The sequence below is a fragment of the Mauremys reevesii genome, linkage group 1, assembly GCF_016161935.1.
Source record: "Mauremys reevesii isolate NIE-2019 linkage group 1, ASM1616193v1, whole genome shotgun sequence".
NCBI classification, from domain to species: domain Eukaryota; kingdom Metazoa; phylum Chordata; order Testudines; family Geoemydidae; genus Mauremys; species Mauremys reevesii.
This window is the reverse complement of record NC_052623.1, coordinates 41600420-41617846: the sequence shown is the minus strand read 5'-3', so window position 1 is coordinate 41617846 and position 17427 is coordinate 41600420. Positions and strand designations below refer to the sequence as shown.

Here is a 17427-nt window from a genome sequence, read left to right as displayed (position 1 = left end):
AAGTTTTCCCAAGCAAGTGCTTTCAACTTCTGCAGCCAGTAAGCTTTAATTTTATTTGAGAAGTTTGTAGATTGTAAAGCAAACGTGGCAAATGTGAACCTGTTATAAACTGATTCAGGGGCAACTTCCCAAGGCTGCAAACAGGCTCAGTGCTTCTGCTGCTCCTGATCATTTCTCCCAACCTACAGCAATCACCATAGTCTTGTCAGTTTTTACTGTCCCTATTCACAACCCTCTGACTAACCAGGAACTGATGCAAATTAGGTCAATTTCACTCTTCTGCTGCTTGAGATCGCTCTGAGCAGCACCAGAGGCAGGCATTGAAGCTAGTCATGGAAGAAGAAAACCTGAACAAGGAAGCTATGACCTGAGATGGGTACTGGGAACATTTACAGAGAGTAGCAGAAACAGCCCACCCTAACAGCAGCCAGGCAACTGAGGCCTCAGCAGGGCTTGAGGGGAATAAGGGCAGAGACACAATGCTTTGTCTCCACTGCAGAAGAAAGAAGGTTTTGGAGACCAGGAAAGAGATTCCAATCTATCACTCAACTAACAGGCAGAGACTGATATGAAATACAAAGTCATCAAGCAGGGTCCAGGAACAGCACCCCGGTAGGAAATCACACCCCATATCCTTTTCCCAACAACCGGGAAAGGTGTGTGTGGAAAGAAAGGGCTGTTTCTCATCAGGGTCTTATCTCTGGGCAGTGACTATTCCCACTCCCACACCCCTCTTATGCTGTTAAGTATCTGGTAAAATTTCCAAGCTACCTGTAAGAATTGGTGTGTGTGTGGTGGGGGGAATATAGTGGTGACAAATATATTTTTGCTGTAAATAGAGTCAGGAAGGAGGCAAACACCACAACATGGCAGGGGGGAGAGAATGCTGTAAGTGATTAAAGGAAGATAAAAGGAATACAAGATACACAACATGATTTACTGAAGGGAAGAAGAAGCGGAGTAAAGTCAGGAAAAGTAAGAAGCTATAATTAAAGCAAGAGAATCAGCAGTAAATGACTTTTTTTAAAAGTTCATTAAATAGAAAGTTGATTGACAGCATTACCATTATATTACTCAAAATCCAAATGTACACAAAACACAACCATTACACTGCAAAGCATATGTAGGTGAAGATATTTTCAGCCCACCAGGTAGATAGGTTCTGGGCAAAATTTTCAAGCTCCATCTTTTTATCACTTTACATAGTTGTATTTTCAACATTAGTTTCATTGTCTTTTTTTTATTGAAAAGGAAAAAAAATGGAGCAATCACAGAAGCCCAAGTCTCCTGAAAATTTATGACAGGAAATATGATGAGAATTCAGTAAGGATGTACAGTCCATGCCATCTTGGAGATTGTGACCTACATGCTGAAGCTGATAGCGATAACCTTGGCAGGAGAAAGATCTTACGGTTGCATTGTAGCGAATGATGCTGTGATCCTGCATCTTTGTCATACTATGGAATGAGTCTTCTTGGACTGTGTATACAAACCAAATAATTTCTCCATAGAACATAGTAACACCGATGTAGAAGTTCCAGACATCACAAGAATAGGAGGGTAGAGTTTCCTATGAGCACCAACATCACTTGTGAAAGAGAGGCTACCACGTCACAAATATCTGTAGGGAAAGTGATCTGGGCTTGTGTCACAGAGTCACCGGGCCGATGCTCTGGAACTACTCCATATGAAGCCAGTCAGGACCTGGTATAGCATGCTTCCTCTCTCCGAGCATATTGTCTCCAGGGCAAGAAGCTTACACAGCTTCGACCTTCCTGGCTCTGATCTTGGAGAATTCAGCATCCCCTTCCACACCCTGTGCTTCCTGCACCGAGTCCGCCCAGGCTCGGCTCCTGGGGAAGCCAGAGGGCCCTGAACCCCAACTCCTGTAGTCAGCAGTGACTCTCAGCCAGCATGTAGAACAGCAGGGTTTATTAGCTGACAGGAACACTGCGTAGAACAGAGCCTGCTATCACAGAAATCAATTACTTTCAGCCAAATCTATCTTGGGAAGTCCTGGGCCAGACACCCGAGACTCCCTTCCTTCCAATCCCCCACAGCAGACTGCCGGCTTCCACCGACCTGACTTCAGACACCCCCGTTGCTCCTCCTCCTTCTCTTTGTCTTGCTTCCTGGGGCAAAGAGTCACCTGGTCGCATCCCCCTATTGGGTCTCAGGTTACAAAGGGCACTGGTCATAGCATACTTGCAGACAGCTGGTGCAGCCTCACCTGCCCCAGAGGTCTCATCCAAAGTCACATACCCCATTCCCACCACCGAGGTATTTGTGCAGCACACAGGGAAACTGAAGCACACACTGTATTCATGCAAAACAATAAAACTCATACAGGCTCACATACAACATAAGGGAAAATCCCCATTTTGTTACAGCCTGATCGCCTCACAAACTTTCACAATAGCTTATGTGATAATGTACGTGACATGAGCTATGTTCCAACAGTTGCTCTTGTGGTGAGGAAACTCTGCAAGCTGAAACTCAGGAATCCTCTCCCTTTCACTTGGATTTCCCCCACAGAAATGATCAGATGCCTCTTAGTTTCTAAGTTTCAGTTTCATTCTGCTTACTGTGATTTTTTTCCTTCTCTTTTTCATAGGAAGCAGCAATAGCTGTGCCCATGCAATCTGTATGTAACACAATGAATGTTTCAGTGCTACATTTCCCCTTCTGCACAATACAAAGCTGAATAAGGTTTTTCATTTTATCTTTATCCAGTGCCGGGTGCGGTACAAACACATAGTGATAGTTCTTGCCCCCAAGAACCCGGAATCTATATAGATAAGACAGGCAATGGGTGGAAGGAGAAACATGGCCACCTCACAAAGGCCCCTGCAGTTTTGACCAGGGTGCCTTTGGGGAATGGCTTCCATACACAGTAGATGCGTGGGAGGCTTGTTGTGAAGTCACTGGTCCCTTTTTAGCTCAAGCCCAGGGTTTAAAGGATATGAGGGTGAGCACAACTCCATATCTCCTGCTAGAAGCAAAGGGAGAGCTCCCCTTCTCCTCGCTGGCTTGGGCAAGCTGTGCTCCCCTCTCCTCTTTGGCTGGTGCGATGAGAGTTCTCCTCATTCCTTCCCCCACACCAGCTCTCCTCATGTCTTCTCACTGTTGCCTGTGCAACTATCAAATCCCAAGAAATTAACAATGGGGAAAAATCTGCCCAAAGAAATAATGCTCTCAGTTATGTTCCAAAGAACCAGAACCTGTTTCATCGCACACGTCCAGCTCACCAATGTTATCGATACCTGCAGGAAACAGGGTAACTGAACAATGTCAGTTATCAGCAGGGCTGTAGTTTTGTCAAGGTACATTTGGGGGAAAAGCTGACCTGTTTAGTTTGATGATCGCCATGTCAGAGTCATAGAAACTGAGCAGAACTTCCAAGAACTACAGGCACTGGTTTGTACCCAAAGTGTTTCCATTCTTAGCACGTGCCAGTCCTACTTGTTGGCACTGTGATCATAAAGGATAGTTGACACAGAAGTTGACACACTACAGACGGATGTACTCTCATGACCTGAAATACTGTGGAGGAGGGTGAGAAGCACAGATCCCATAATTTTTCTTTTTCCATCATATTTGCATGGTAACCAATACCAAGCCCACTGAAGTCAATGCAAAGACTTCCATTAATGTCTTTGTATTTTGGAAATGGCCCATAAAGCAACCTGTTCCTGGTTCATGCACCAGCAGAGCAGCATCATGAACATAGAATGACCTGGATCCGATGTGTTCTTTTTTTCCTCTAAACTGAATGACTTCAGACACAGACACATATTATTGGCTGTAATTAGAGACTTGTTTACATGTATTATGTAAGAGGTAAATGGTATCATTATTTATTTTAGGTTTAAATTTCACAGGCATGCTATGTTTTCCCCAGTTGATGTCTTCCTTCCCCAATCACCTCCATAAAAGCATTAATTGTGAATGAACATTGAATTAATGAAGAGCCAGCATCATCCAAGGGATTTTGGTCTGGGCTATGAGCCAGGAGTTCCTGAGTTCTAATCCTGCCTCTTGCATGGATTTGCTCTGCAGCCTTGGGCAAGTCATTTAATCTCTGCACCGCAGTCTCACCAGCTATAGCTGACAAATAATAATAATTACAATTACCTACCTCACAGGGCTGTTGTGAGGATCAACCAATAACAGTAAAGCACTTTGTAAGTATTATAGCATTTGGGGGCGTGGGGGGGGAGATCATAGCTATAAGACTACAAGTGCAATTCATTTTGGGTGCAGAACCATGATTCCAGCACCCCTGTACTTGCTAGGCCCCCTTCAAGACAGTCCCACTCCTCCAAGCACCTCTAACAAGTCACAATTTCCCTCTCGTCATACATCAAGTCTGCAAACCATCTTTTGAACTTCTCAGCTCCTTCTCTTCACCTCCCGACACCACAGACTTTCTTCTCAGACCCTCATCAACCTACAACTCTCAGTGTTACCCTCACCAGCATCAGTTATCCCCACTCTCCATCTTACTTCACCTAAGTCCAATCATCCACCTTCATTTTATTCACTCCTCATTTTGGATCTCCCCAAATTACGTGGTTTCCTTCCCAGCACTCTAGCAAGCTCATCCGGATTAGGACTCTCCTTCCTTCCATAAACTCCTGAGAAATGTTCTGCTCTCCCTGGGCTTGTGGTCTTATGATGATTTATACCATCAAGCAACAAAGACTACTGAGGAGCATCAGACAAACCTTCTTCTCAATGAGGCTTAGCAGACATTCATGAATGGTACAGAGACCAACTCTCCCAAAGACCCAGTGGCATTTAGAACCAATAGGCCTTGCTCTCCAGCCAGCCCAGATTTTTCTCTTTGCAATTTTCTGCTAGTGCTGCAAGTGGCCCATGGAGCAAATAAAGCTCTCCTGGGTCTGGTTTTGTGCATCTTATACCTCCTCTATATAATAAAGCAGGATCAGTGCTAATAATGATTGCAGCTGGGCCAGTGCTGATCACAGTTCAGCTCTGAGTACAAACCTACTCTGAGCAGGTTTAGAATACAAGGTACTTAATTTGCCAGCAGCCACCTGGAACCTTGTGTACCTTAGTGCTCCCACTACTGAGCTACACCTGCTAGCAACAATGGAAATTTTAAAAGAAAAGAAAAGCTAGTGCAGCACAGCCTTGAAGTGCCATAGCTTAAGTATGGTTTAGCATTCTGGCTGTTAGCAGTACTAGTCTCATCGAGTTATGATTCTGTGGCAAGGTCAATAGAAAAAGATCTTTTGTCACTTAACAAAATTCTTTGCTACATAGAACTAAGGACAGTATCTATCTACTAAAACTTTGTGCAATACCTGTCCTGTGGGCTCTGACTCCCAAAGGGTTAAGAGGCACTTTCTACACTGCTGACATGATAACAAATAAATAATAATATATGAAGATACACCTATCTCATAGAACTGGAAGGGACCCTGAAAGGTCACTGAGTCCAGCCCTCTGCGTTCACTAGCAGGACCAACTACTCATATTGCCCCAGATCCTTAAGTGGGCCCCTCAAGGACTGAACTCACAATCCTGGGTTTAGCAGGCCAATGCTTAAACCACTGAGCTATCCCTCCCCGCTTTATATAACTTTATATACAGGCCTATTCCCTGAAATGCACCAAAGCTAGCAGGAAAGTTAGCAATGTTTTGTGGGAAATCTGTAGCATTCATTCATATTCAATGGTTTCCTGAAGTTTTTTCTACAAATGGCTATTTATCTTAATATGAAATACAAGATCTCTGAAAAACAATGCCTATCAGTTTCAGGCAAGAATCTAGGTAGGCAATAAATAATCTATTCCAAAAGTGAAACTGACAACCACACTTAACATTTCTAGCAACAGTTTTCACCAACTCTAAAAACTAAGACATTAAATTCAAATGTGTGTCACTGCATCTGGATTCTCCATGCTTGGCTTAGAAATGTGACTATCCCAAATATATTTTAAAGGTAACCACAGAAAGATGCTATTGTCTACTGTCATCACTGCTCCTAAAATCTAATTTATCACCATGTAACAGGATGAAAAGCATGCAATACATCCTCACAGAAATTACTACAAGTAGGCATCCGTGCTCAATTAAGCAAGATGAGCAGCACATGTACATTGAACCATTTCAACTATTCATGGCTGGACAAGTACACAAAATAGTTCTTTCACTGTGTAACCAGATGTTTGAAACAGGAGATGACAATAAGCCAGCAGCAGTGCATCTGGGAAATATATGCTGTAGTACAGAAAGGAAATTTAACTTTATTTCCTCTATTTTATTTCTCTGTTACTTCAGTTTTCTATTCTCCAAAAAGGTACCCCCAATTTAAAAGTGATCTCTTGGTTTACAACCACAAAAGCAAGGAGATAAATAATTTCTCTCAAGCATTTTCTAAAATGGCTCCTTTGTTTCAAATGCCTTTGTCACCAGAACTGTTTGTTATCTGAATGTTGAGCTGCTGGGACTCGACAGTAACAGTACTTCTCATCAATTATTGAATACACTGTGGCCTCTTTCCTCTAATACCTTTTTTTAAAAAGGCAGGAGGGGGCAAAGAAAAGGGTAGAGGTTGGTGGGGGATATAAACTTGAAAAATTACAATTATGTTGATTCCAGAGCAAACTTTAAAATGAATGGAGGTTTGCATGAGATAAGCACCCCAAGGGGCCTGATTCTGATCTCATAGCAGTATCATTCCATTGACTTCAGTGGAGTTATTCACAATGGTGCAATTGAGATCAAATCTGGCCTCAGGTATTTCTCTCTGCTTTCCACCATATTGGCAACTCCACTTGTATTAGGATGGTTGTCAAACCATCTGCATGACACAAACACTGCAGAGCTGCAGAGCAAGGCACCTGGATATCTGCCCAGAATTTGCTATAGTCCCTCTCAGTGCTTTAGGGTGTTTTGTTTGTGTACTTAAGTGCAAGAAGCAACCTAATTTCTCTAACATATAAAATCCCACTGAAATCCAAAAGTCCAAAACGTAAAGGGACAAACTTTAACTCCAATGATTTTAATGACAGTTACTCAAGTAAATTCCAAAAGAAAAGGAGACTTTTCATGCCAGTTCTGGGGGATTATAAATGTGTGTCACTGGGCTACACACGGTCACTATAAAAACGTAGAGCATTCTGCCAAGGATAAAAATAAAAGCCTCTTTTCTCCAGCACTTACCTTCGCTGGCTACTCCCTCTCCTGCCAGTGACCTGGGAAAGGCGATATGGCCGCGAGTTGCTGCCCTAGCACGAAGGCAGGCTGTAACCACAGTCACCAAAGAAACTGCTCCACACACTAGTGTTTACAGCCCTGCCACAAGCCTACAGCGATCACCGCAGCATCCCCCCATTCCCGGCCCATGGAGCAGGCAGGGAAGCCGCTGCCCTTCTGGCTGCGATGCGGATGGCACCGGGGTGCTGCCAGGCGAGACCCCGCACCCTCTGCGCCCCAGGAGCTCGCGCCTCTCCAGGATCAGATACACCGTCGCTAGGCGACCTGCACGGAGCTTGCTGCTGCTGCTGCTGAGCCCAGGTCCAGCCACTGAGAGCAAAGAGCGGGAGGCGGCTGCTACCGGGATACACAATGCACCACGCCCGGGAGGCTGCACAACCACAACCGGGGAGAAATGCAAAATGGGCGGGGGGGGGAGGGGTACACACTGTTGCTGGGTCTGTCTGGCAGGGCACCCTGCTGCCGGGCTCCGTCTAGGGCAGCGCGGCCGCGTGCGGGGGGCGGGGGTTACAAGGCGCCCATGCGGCTCCCTCACCTCTCTGCTGCCCGCGGTGGGTGCTACGGTCCCATAGCGCCGCAGAGCCGCCGCCGCTCGCCAGCCTCTCCCCCGCTCGGCAGCTGCCGCAATGAGCCGCGGGTTCGGCTGCCCCGGGCACAGGCTGCGCGGCGGCGCTGCCGGAACGTGGGTCAGGAGCCGCCGGCTCGCGGGGAGGGGCCGGGGCCGCGCTGGCGGGGCGGGCGGGCGGAGGAGCCGCGGGAGGGGAACAGGGTGCGGCTGCCACCTACTGGCGAGGGCTGAGAAAGGGGGGCAGGCGCCGGCGCGGCTGCGGCCCCTGTGTGCGCTGGGGCAGGCGGGACGTTGCCCGGGGCCCCTGCGTGGGATGGGGAATGGCTGCCATCGCACCCCCCCGGCAAAGGAAAAGGTAAAACTGACATGCCTTGAGGGAGAGCTTTTGCCAGGCTGACATTAGCTCTTGACATGTCCCCAGCGCTCTACAGGCAGTAAGGGATCAGGGCTGCAAGGTGAGACCGCTCTGGCCCTCATCCAGCAAATCACTTAAGCACCCGCTTAACCCTGAAATTAATGGGCCTACTTGAAGTTAATCATGTGCTCAGATGCTTTACGAGATGGAGGGCAGGGGGCTCAGCACCTTAAAAGGTTGAGGCCTGAGCGAGGGTCTGATTTTGTGGGTGTGGTTTTGCACCAGGGATAAACTGCATTCACTGTTCTGTGCCCACTGTCAGTTCATGCTTTTTCACTGGCAATGTGTTGCATGCAGAGTTTTTTGTAGGCATTGAACTGCAAGCTCAGCAAAGATGAGATAAAAATGCTACATACAAAAATAATTCTTTGCATAGTGGACTACAGCAGTCTTAATTGCATTAGTCATAGTTACTGCATGCAGGCACTAAAAATGTGCTGCTGTACTTTGTATTGTATATAACCTTTTGGTTCCCTTTTCCCTGTGCTACTACTGAATACACTTAGAGGGTTGCCTTGGCTGAGTGTAAGAGGTATCCCCAAGTGCCCATCTCAGGAAGGGGCAGAAAGTTCTCTGCTCTTCAAGTACATAGCACAGTGACTGAACCTTAAAAACAATCTGAGGTCACAGTTCTGCATTCTGATCTATGTAAGCATTCTGCTGCTCCCAGGCAGAGCCCCATTGATTTAAATAGGCTTCAAGTGGGTGCAGCAGTTTGCTCGGTTAGGATCGATTTGCTCTAAATAGAAACGAGGATAGAGGAAAATAGGATTAAAGCAAAAGAAATGGGGTGCATAGTATATTTAGTCCTACAGCTGGCAAAAAATAAACTTCTCTTGGTACAATTCATGTCATTACAGTAGAGAAGCATTTATAAAGACCAAATACATTCTAGCCAGCTTGTCCCTTTCTTCTATGTTCCCTTTCTTGGCTAACCTGCCAGTGCGATGCCCCTGCCCTCTAGCTAAACTGTCATCTTCTGCTTTCCCCTGTCTCCCACCATCACACATATCAAGTGTCTTGGATCCCTCCCCTTTGCCCCACCCCTGTGGTAGGTAGCCTGTGATCCTTTTGATCTTCAAAATGCCAACATCATCCCAGGCATTCAATCAAAGATATTTACATAGGTATCCCCTTCAAGGGAAGATGACAATTGTTTCTTTCATGAAATGTCCACAGAATGCTTTAAAGTCTCTTACTATTATGATAATTGCCATTGGGTAAACAGAATAGGTTCCAGCTTTTCGTCCAGTTACATAGATTTCTCCAGATGTTTCTCTGAAGCTGTATGCAGACTTTCAGCCCACATTGGCATCCATCCACTGTCCATTTGGTTGTCTGGTGTTGGAGGAAATCACTAGGGATGCTAATTAACCTCTTTTCAAATGTTCCCATCCCTGACCAAAGATGTGAACTTGAAAATAGCTCACTGCCTGCCTGTTAAAGAGACAAGGCTTATATTTCTTTTAATTCCTTTTTTACCAGTTATTTTTCTCTATATCAAATATTATATCCACAAATTTTTGCTAAAAATGTTGAGGTTGCAAAATCAGGCACTTAGAAGTTAGGAAATGCCAGTATTAAGGCTGCATGTGCAACTTTAATTCGGCTCCCTTGTGCGTATGCATTATGACACAATCTTTAATTAAATGATCCCATAGTGTGTTTTTTACACAGGAGTCCTGCTCTCAGTTCTGATAACTCATCCCCAGCAGCTGGGAAAAGCAATTGCAGGGAAAGTCCTGTTCCACCTTGTGCAGGCCTAGGCTGGACTCTGGAGCATAATCATTACAGATGAACACTTTGAGAAATTTAGCTGCCAAACTCTAACAAATCTTTACTGACCATGTACAAACTGGGATATTTCAGAGGCCTATAACTTGGCCAAATTTGAACGAGTCTTCACAGAGAGAGAGAGAGAGCAAAAAGCACATCCCTGACACCAGAGCAACATTCCCAACCCCTTCCTGAAATGTCAAGCCCTTGTTCCAAAGCATGGATGTGCTAGAGCTTCTCACAAAAATGGTTGTAAGGTTTTTGGGCTTTTTTTTTGACATGGGCAAAACAGTGTAGTGTTACCCCTTTTGATCTGAGTGGCTAACCAAAAATTTGGGGGGTTGTAGGTGTTCCAGTTGGGAATAGAAATTTACAATGAAGTCTGGTGTTTTCTTTGATGCAATCTTGTGTTTTATAAGCAACATACAGTCCTTTTTCTGTGACCTCACAGGGAATCAAGTAGCAGGATACAAACAGTTCCCTTGTTTGTGGTTCCAAGCCTGCCTTTCCAGTCAACAATCTGTGCCCAAAAAGCATTTTCTCTTAGCTTTATCTCGAGGCTACATCATTGTGTTTCCAAGCTGTATCTGCTTGGCTTTTTCTCTCTGCTGTTTTGCTTCTGTCTGCCTCTGCTTGTATAGTCGCTCTCTGTCCCCGCCAGACACACTCACATATGCAAAGATTGTGGAGCTCTCTCCTCAAAGTCCAAATTATTGGATGGACTTGCACTACCCCTTGTTTTGGGTGGGGCTTTTTAGCTATTGCTCAGCTATCGTAAATGAGGGGTGGAGGTCAAATAGTTTAGAAGAGGTTTAACCCAATCAATTTAACAGTATTTCCCCCTAACATTCTTTCAGAAACATTCCTTTGTTTTAACTGAAATTAAAACGAAAAACCTTAGCTTGAGGCAGACACCTGGCATGGAGAATTTCAGCCCAAATGGTTTAAGTTTGGCAAAGTGATAAGCAACTGAAAACAGATCCTTATCATGGGAAGTGTTGGCCACCTTAAAAATAGGTGGTGCTTCCAGGCCCTCCTATAATGAATCATTCACAGATTAAAATCAATAGGCCTGACCTTCAATTACACTACTACACAACCTTTCTACACCCTTGAGAAGACCCTGCACATGGAGCCTCCTCAGTCATTGTAGAGCTGGCATAAGGGTGCTATGCCAGCCTTGCTCCAAGCTCCTGCATGTAAGGGACATTTCAGGAGCATGAGGAGCACACTGCACTACAGCTATTCTGTTCTTCTTGAAGCCTGTAGGAAGCTGTGGGAACCAGAATGCAAGTTAAACCAACTCAGTACTGCTCTAATTTGCACTAGTCAACACAATGGCCCCTGAATAGTTCCATGAATCTACAGGGAGCAGAAATATGACTTAGAGCCACTTTCTTGCACAACCCAACACCCTGCCCCCCTTTTCCAACTAATGGACCAAAATAACTGAGAATCAAGTCCAGTCTGTCACATTGACCACGTTCCAGCCCAAAGAACAGCCAAAATCTCTCAAGGCAGACTTGCCATCCTACAAAATCTGGTCCCTAACATAGCAGATGTTGATAGGTAAACAGGGCTACTAGGATGTTCATAAAACTCCCAATAAGAAACAGAACACCCCAGACATCTGTATAAAATCTTGTGCCTAGGAAATTTGTGGCATGTCTGCCTACACCCATGCATTCAGAAATGGTAAAAACGGTAAAAATAAACACATTCAGCAAAAAAATACAAGCCCCCAGTAGTTGAGTAATGTCACACTCTCCCAGAAATGGCTCGTGGAACCTGCTGGGAGTCATAAGGAAACAGCAAGGTCACCCACAAGATTAATTTATTGTTGGAAAGAAGGTGACAGGAGCAGCAACAAAAGCATATACCAGCACAACTAGTTCAGATGTTAATGTAAATCAAAAGGCAAAGATACTTATTATTTTAGATTGGAAATTTTTGTTGTTGCACATTTTACTGATGGAGACAAGGTTGATGCAAACTGTGTATAATATGCCCCTAAGAACTTATGATTTTAACACCTACCGGCAATGTTCCTTCCTCATTGCCAGTGCCACTCAGCCACCATTAAAACATTGTTTGAAGTTGCTATTCAATTAGTTTTCATGGGAAGCCAGCGCTTATATAGCTTTTATTTCCTCTTTATCAAGTATAAAGTAGCATTTTACATTTTGTAACAAATACAGCTTGTATTTGAAATATTTTAGTTGTATAATCTGTTATTTCAGATACACTATAAGAAGAAAATATTTTGTCCAACACTGAAGTACTCATAAGAACTGCAATAGGAAAAGGAAACAAGAGTGATGCTAGATGAGTGTAAATGCTTTCCCTCCTGGAGGGAGCATACATCCCTCTGGAGATACATTTTCTTACTTTAGTTTTTATAAACGCAGTCAATAGCCCTGATTCAAACCCCACCACCTTTGCACCTGCCCTTATTCTGGGGGCTGGTGGGGAATTGCCCATCAACTGGTATACATTTGAGCAGCTTCAGGGCTTCTTTAATTTACACTCAGCTGCCTATGGTTTCAAGGGGGCATTTTGTCAGCCGAGAATAATCAGCACACAGCTGGTCACACCCTCTTCCTCAGTCATTCCACTGACACATTCCCTGTGCCAAGAGCTGTTTGCCATCCAGAAGTCCTTATTCCCTACTGACCAGATCCACTGGCTTTATGTCATAAGTGACTTAATGGATCTTAATGCAACAGGCAACTGGGCCCAGTTTTATCATACATTTAATAGACGTGTGCTGCCACATACAATGAAACTGCTGATAGTGGAGAAGCAGCAGTGGAATAAATACAGCTGAACTGGCAGCTTGTCTTTATTATTGCAGCAGTTCCCTAACTGTGAAAAACAGATTAAATTAAGGTGATGATCAGATTTCCCAGATTGAGGGAATATTCTGCTTTAGCAAGGCTGTCCTGGTATCCCAGCCTGTTGAAATGTTTTGTCCCAGTTTCAATCTAAACAGACATATGACCTCGGCCCATCTGCCAATGCACAGCTCCTCTTTCCCTGCAGCCACCCAACCCAAGCCCCACGTCAGGATAAACTAGGTGCAACTGTGCTGGGTCCTGGCATGATGGGACCTTCTAGTCAACAGCGGAACTCTGATGTGTGATGAAATTAAGGCACCCCAAATCCAGGTGCCCACCAGATTGTAAAAGACCATGGTTTAGTGAATCTCACACCAGCGTGTGCACAATAGTTCACTTGACACTAGTACTCTGCACAGACACAACTGGGCCACAAGTTCATTGTTTGAAGAGGAAGAAATGTATGGTCTCCAGGAGGCTGGCAGGATGAACAGGACCCCCTACTAAGGACACTAACCATCCAAAGCTCTATAGTGAAACGTGTTCACAGCCAACTCAACTCCCAGCTGCCAACGTTGGCCATATACCCCAGTGACTAGTACTTGTAATATAACCAGCCCCCTCATCCAACTCCACCAGTGAAAGCCTTCTACATCCTCCCATATCAAGTCCTTTATTATTAAGCTCTTTACTATTTGCATAGGCAGTTAGAGCTTTAGTTTATACCAGGGTAGATTGATTTAAATCAAAACAATTTAAAATCACTGATTTTAATAATGATTTATATCAGCAATCAGGAAACCTTGATTTGATCATCAATTTTAATCTTGTTTTGCATTTGTATTTTTTAGTTATTTTCCTAACGAAAAAGATGGATTCTCATTCATCAGTAACCATTAAAACATTATTTGCAACTAACTATAACTTTTCCACTAAATTTCGTGCTCTTTTTTTGCTAACCAGGAGGACACATTATATCTGTGCACATTTATTTAAGCAAATATGTATCTTTACTTACATTTATTCAGATTCTTACTTTTACATGTTTTATTATGTTAGAAAATGGTGAATGCTTCATTTCTTATTTACCAGAGTATGATTTATATTTTACTTGTGATTTGTGTCAAGTCCTGTTTGGATGGAAATTCATATTCAATTAAAATGCACAAAAACAACATTTTCATTTTTTTATTAAATAAAACTACCTTGAAAGTGCTGATTACATAAGAGAAAGTTTATTAAAAGATGTTTTATGTTAAAACTAACTGATTTGTTAAACAAAAGAAGTATTATCGGTCATTAATGAATTGAACTGATTGATTCTGGTCACCATACCCTTCAAGATTTTACAACTAGTAGATCTCATCCTCTCACATGTACTTTTTATTCATTGATTGGAAAAGGAAATCAAGCTTTCCTGCTTTTTCAACTCCCAACTGGTTTCTTAACTTTGAATGAACTAGTCATTGAACTGAACTAGTAGGATAAATTGAAATGAAGAAAATATTCTCTTTGCACTGCAGGCTTGTTTAGCACTACAGCAAACTCTGGTTCCAGATGCTTAGCCAGTGACTTGCAGCAGTTCAGTGGTCTGACTTTCTTTAAAACTTGGCAGCAAACATGTGCTTCTTAATCTTATTTTTTGTATTTAATTTAAATGATTTTATAGTTTATAATAAATTTAGGTCTTATGACAACATATATTGTCAGTTTCCAATTTAATTTAAATGAAAAAAATCCTATTTCAATTTTAAATCTGTTTGTTGTTGTTGTTATTAATTAATTGATTTTATCCACCCTGGTTTATCTATTTAAATAAATAAATAGAAACAGAGGCGCTGACTTCCTGAGTTCCCGGGGGTGAGGGGTGCTCCACCCCCATTCTGCCCTAGGCCCTTCTCTCACTCCACCCCTTTCCCCAAGCCTCCACCTCTGCCCTGCCTCTTCCTGCCCCTGCCCCACCCTGTTCTGCCCCTCCCCCACCTTTCCCTGCCCCCGCTCCTTCTCCCTCCCACCTCAGCGCCTCCTGCATGCTGCTGAACAGCTGATGGTGGCAGGCGGGAGGCACTGGGAGGATGGGGGAGGAGCTGATTGGAAGGGCCTGCCAGTGGGCAGGCGGAAGGGGAAGAAGCTGATCTGTAGGGTTGCCAGTGGTTGCTGGGCACCCACTATTTTTTTTCTGTGGGTGCTCCAGCACTCCACTGAGTCAGTGCCTACGAATAGAAACATCAGTAAAGGATGTGGAATCAGGCTCTTTTATGGATCTCTGAAAGTCTAATTTTATTGCACCAAATTCCTGTGTGTATTATAGTTTGCACTTCTATTGAGACTTTCATCTAAGGATCTTCATTCACTTTTGTTGGTTATATTTCCATTTTATGTCTAACACAGCACTACATTCTGGAGATCCTGTATTCTTTGCTGTATATAATAATGTGCCAGTTGTGTATGTAACTTATACTGGTATGTATGTGCTTAAAACACAAGCAAATAAATAAAGGTACACTGGGGAGCACATTAGAAAAATGTATCATGGGGAACAATTCTGCTTAGGCAGAAAGACAAACTAGATGACATAATATGTCTTTTCTATCTCTAATTTTATGATTGTGTTTGACTAAAATATCTGGTTACTCTAATTAAAACATATTGATACAAAAATGATCATTTTTTGACTATGGATGTGCCTTACTGCCCTACATTGGAACACCTGTGGTTTCTTTGCACCTAGTTTACAACAAGTATCACACATAGGTATCTTCAAAACAGATTCTAAGGGGCTTGAGGATACTGATACTGTGGTAACGAAAGTTATCTGAAGAAGGCCTTTCACTATCAGATCTTAAGCCTCTTTCCTTATCACTTGGTTCATTTATGGCATCACATTTTATTTCATTCATATTTGACTGAAGATGCTGTACAGTTTAACACAGGAGTCAATAACAACAACATGTGAATGATGACAACGTCAGAGACAATGTGTGGCAAGCTTACTCACATAGCTTTCAGACAGATGACAGCTCAGTGAAGTGGCTAGTATGCTGACTTAGTTTACTCGACTCATAATGTCAGTAATTCTGCTGGAAAGGATAATTTCTTCATATGAATTAAATAGTTTAATTTATTTAATGGAATGAATTGTTCCATTCATTCTTTCCAAGTAAAAAAAGCTCCATAGATAACAGCAGGGATGTGAATATGAATTCAAAACTCCTTCTGTTAAGAATTAATGTTTTTTTTAGCAAAGGTGATTATAAATAGAACCAACTTCAACATGCTAGTTACCATCAGAACCTACCTGTATCCTCCACCTTTCTGTATCTGTGAAGAAATATGTCCACAATATTTATTTACATATGAAAAAAGGTATTTACAATAAACAATGGTGCTTGAGTCAGATTCTGAATGATGGGAATAATGAAGAGGAAATTAAAATATGTACGAATCCTTGTTTTCACTATTGTTCCATAATTAATAATATGCACACTTTGCATTTATATACCATATTTAATTCAAGGATCCCAAAGCACTGCACAAGCATTGATGAATTTGGTAAATATTATTATACTCATTATACAAAGTGGTAAACTGAGTCATAGAGAAGCTAAGAACCACAATTTCAAAATATCCTACTAATTTTGGATGCCTCAGTTTTTGGGTATCCAACTTGAAACACCTGCATCCTGAGTTTTAGAGGTGCTGAGCACCCACAACTCCAGCTGAAGTCAAAGGGGGCTGCAGGGTCACAGCACCTTAAATTAGGTATCTCAAGCTGAGCACCCCAAATTAGTGTGTATTTCTGAAAATGTTGGCTTAACTGATGTGCCAAGCTTAAAAAGTTGGCCAATTGCAGAGCCAGGATAATAATACAGGGGCCTGGTTCTTCCTCCACAGAATATAAGTAAATCTCATGAGTAACAAATCAATGGAGATACTCACATAGTGCTGCTGAGTGGGGATTGAAAGGATAGGCCCACCCAGATCCCAATCTTTATAAGACATTGCCTTAATTTCTCCTACCTCCTTATTCTACTCAGTGAGAAACTTGCCTGGTGGAGGAAGTCCAAAAGAGCTCCAAAAACCAACATGTAAATCATACAGTTCTCCAGTGCATGTAAACAATATTGTCCCCTTTGTAAATTGAGATTGCAGGTGGGGTCTGGACTGCAAGTGCTGTATCTTTAAAAAAATGTATTATTTCAGTTGATGGAGTGGACAAATTCATGGTGTTCCATCACTTTTTTTATGATATGTGAATACCCTCAGGGATTACTCTGGGAAGCTATGGTTTACAAAGAGATGGAGGAAAACAGAATGCCTGCTTAGCAAATAGAGTAGTGAGGATCTTTGGGTAAGGTTGCATAGCTTTCCGACTGCCTACCAAATCCTAATTGTTTGTGACAGAACTGGGTTTTGTCAGGTTAGTGCAAGAATTTGACTGCAGGGGTAGAAGAGAATAATATTATTGAAAATCAACTATTTTGAAAATAATACTTCATGTCTCGCCTTCCATGTAGAATAATGAGCAAAAGGAGAATGTAAAGTAGCTGTGCTGTGCAAGCAGGCCTTTGAAGGCAAGAGAA

General features: G+C 43.0%; 1 protein-coding gene across 4 annotated transcripts in view; it reads right to left on the bottom strand.

Moving 5' to 3' along the window:
• The window catches only part of ELMOD1 (ELMO domain containing 1), a 66367-nt gene extending 58414 nt beyond the window's left edge, over positions 1–7953 (bottom strand). The window contains exon 1 of one of the 4 annotated variants that reach the window (XM_039481626.1): positions 7784–7953. The gene's annotated coding sequence lies outside the window, so the exon portion shown is untranslated. Of the gene's footprint in view, positions 1–7194; positions 7510–7783 lie in introns of those variants that run through there. The other 3 variants (XM_039481647.1, XM_039481640.1, XM_039481661.1) reach the window with 3 other exon arrangements.
• Positions 7954–17427: the final 9474 nt, after the last annotated feature.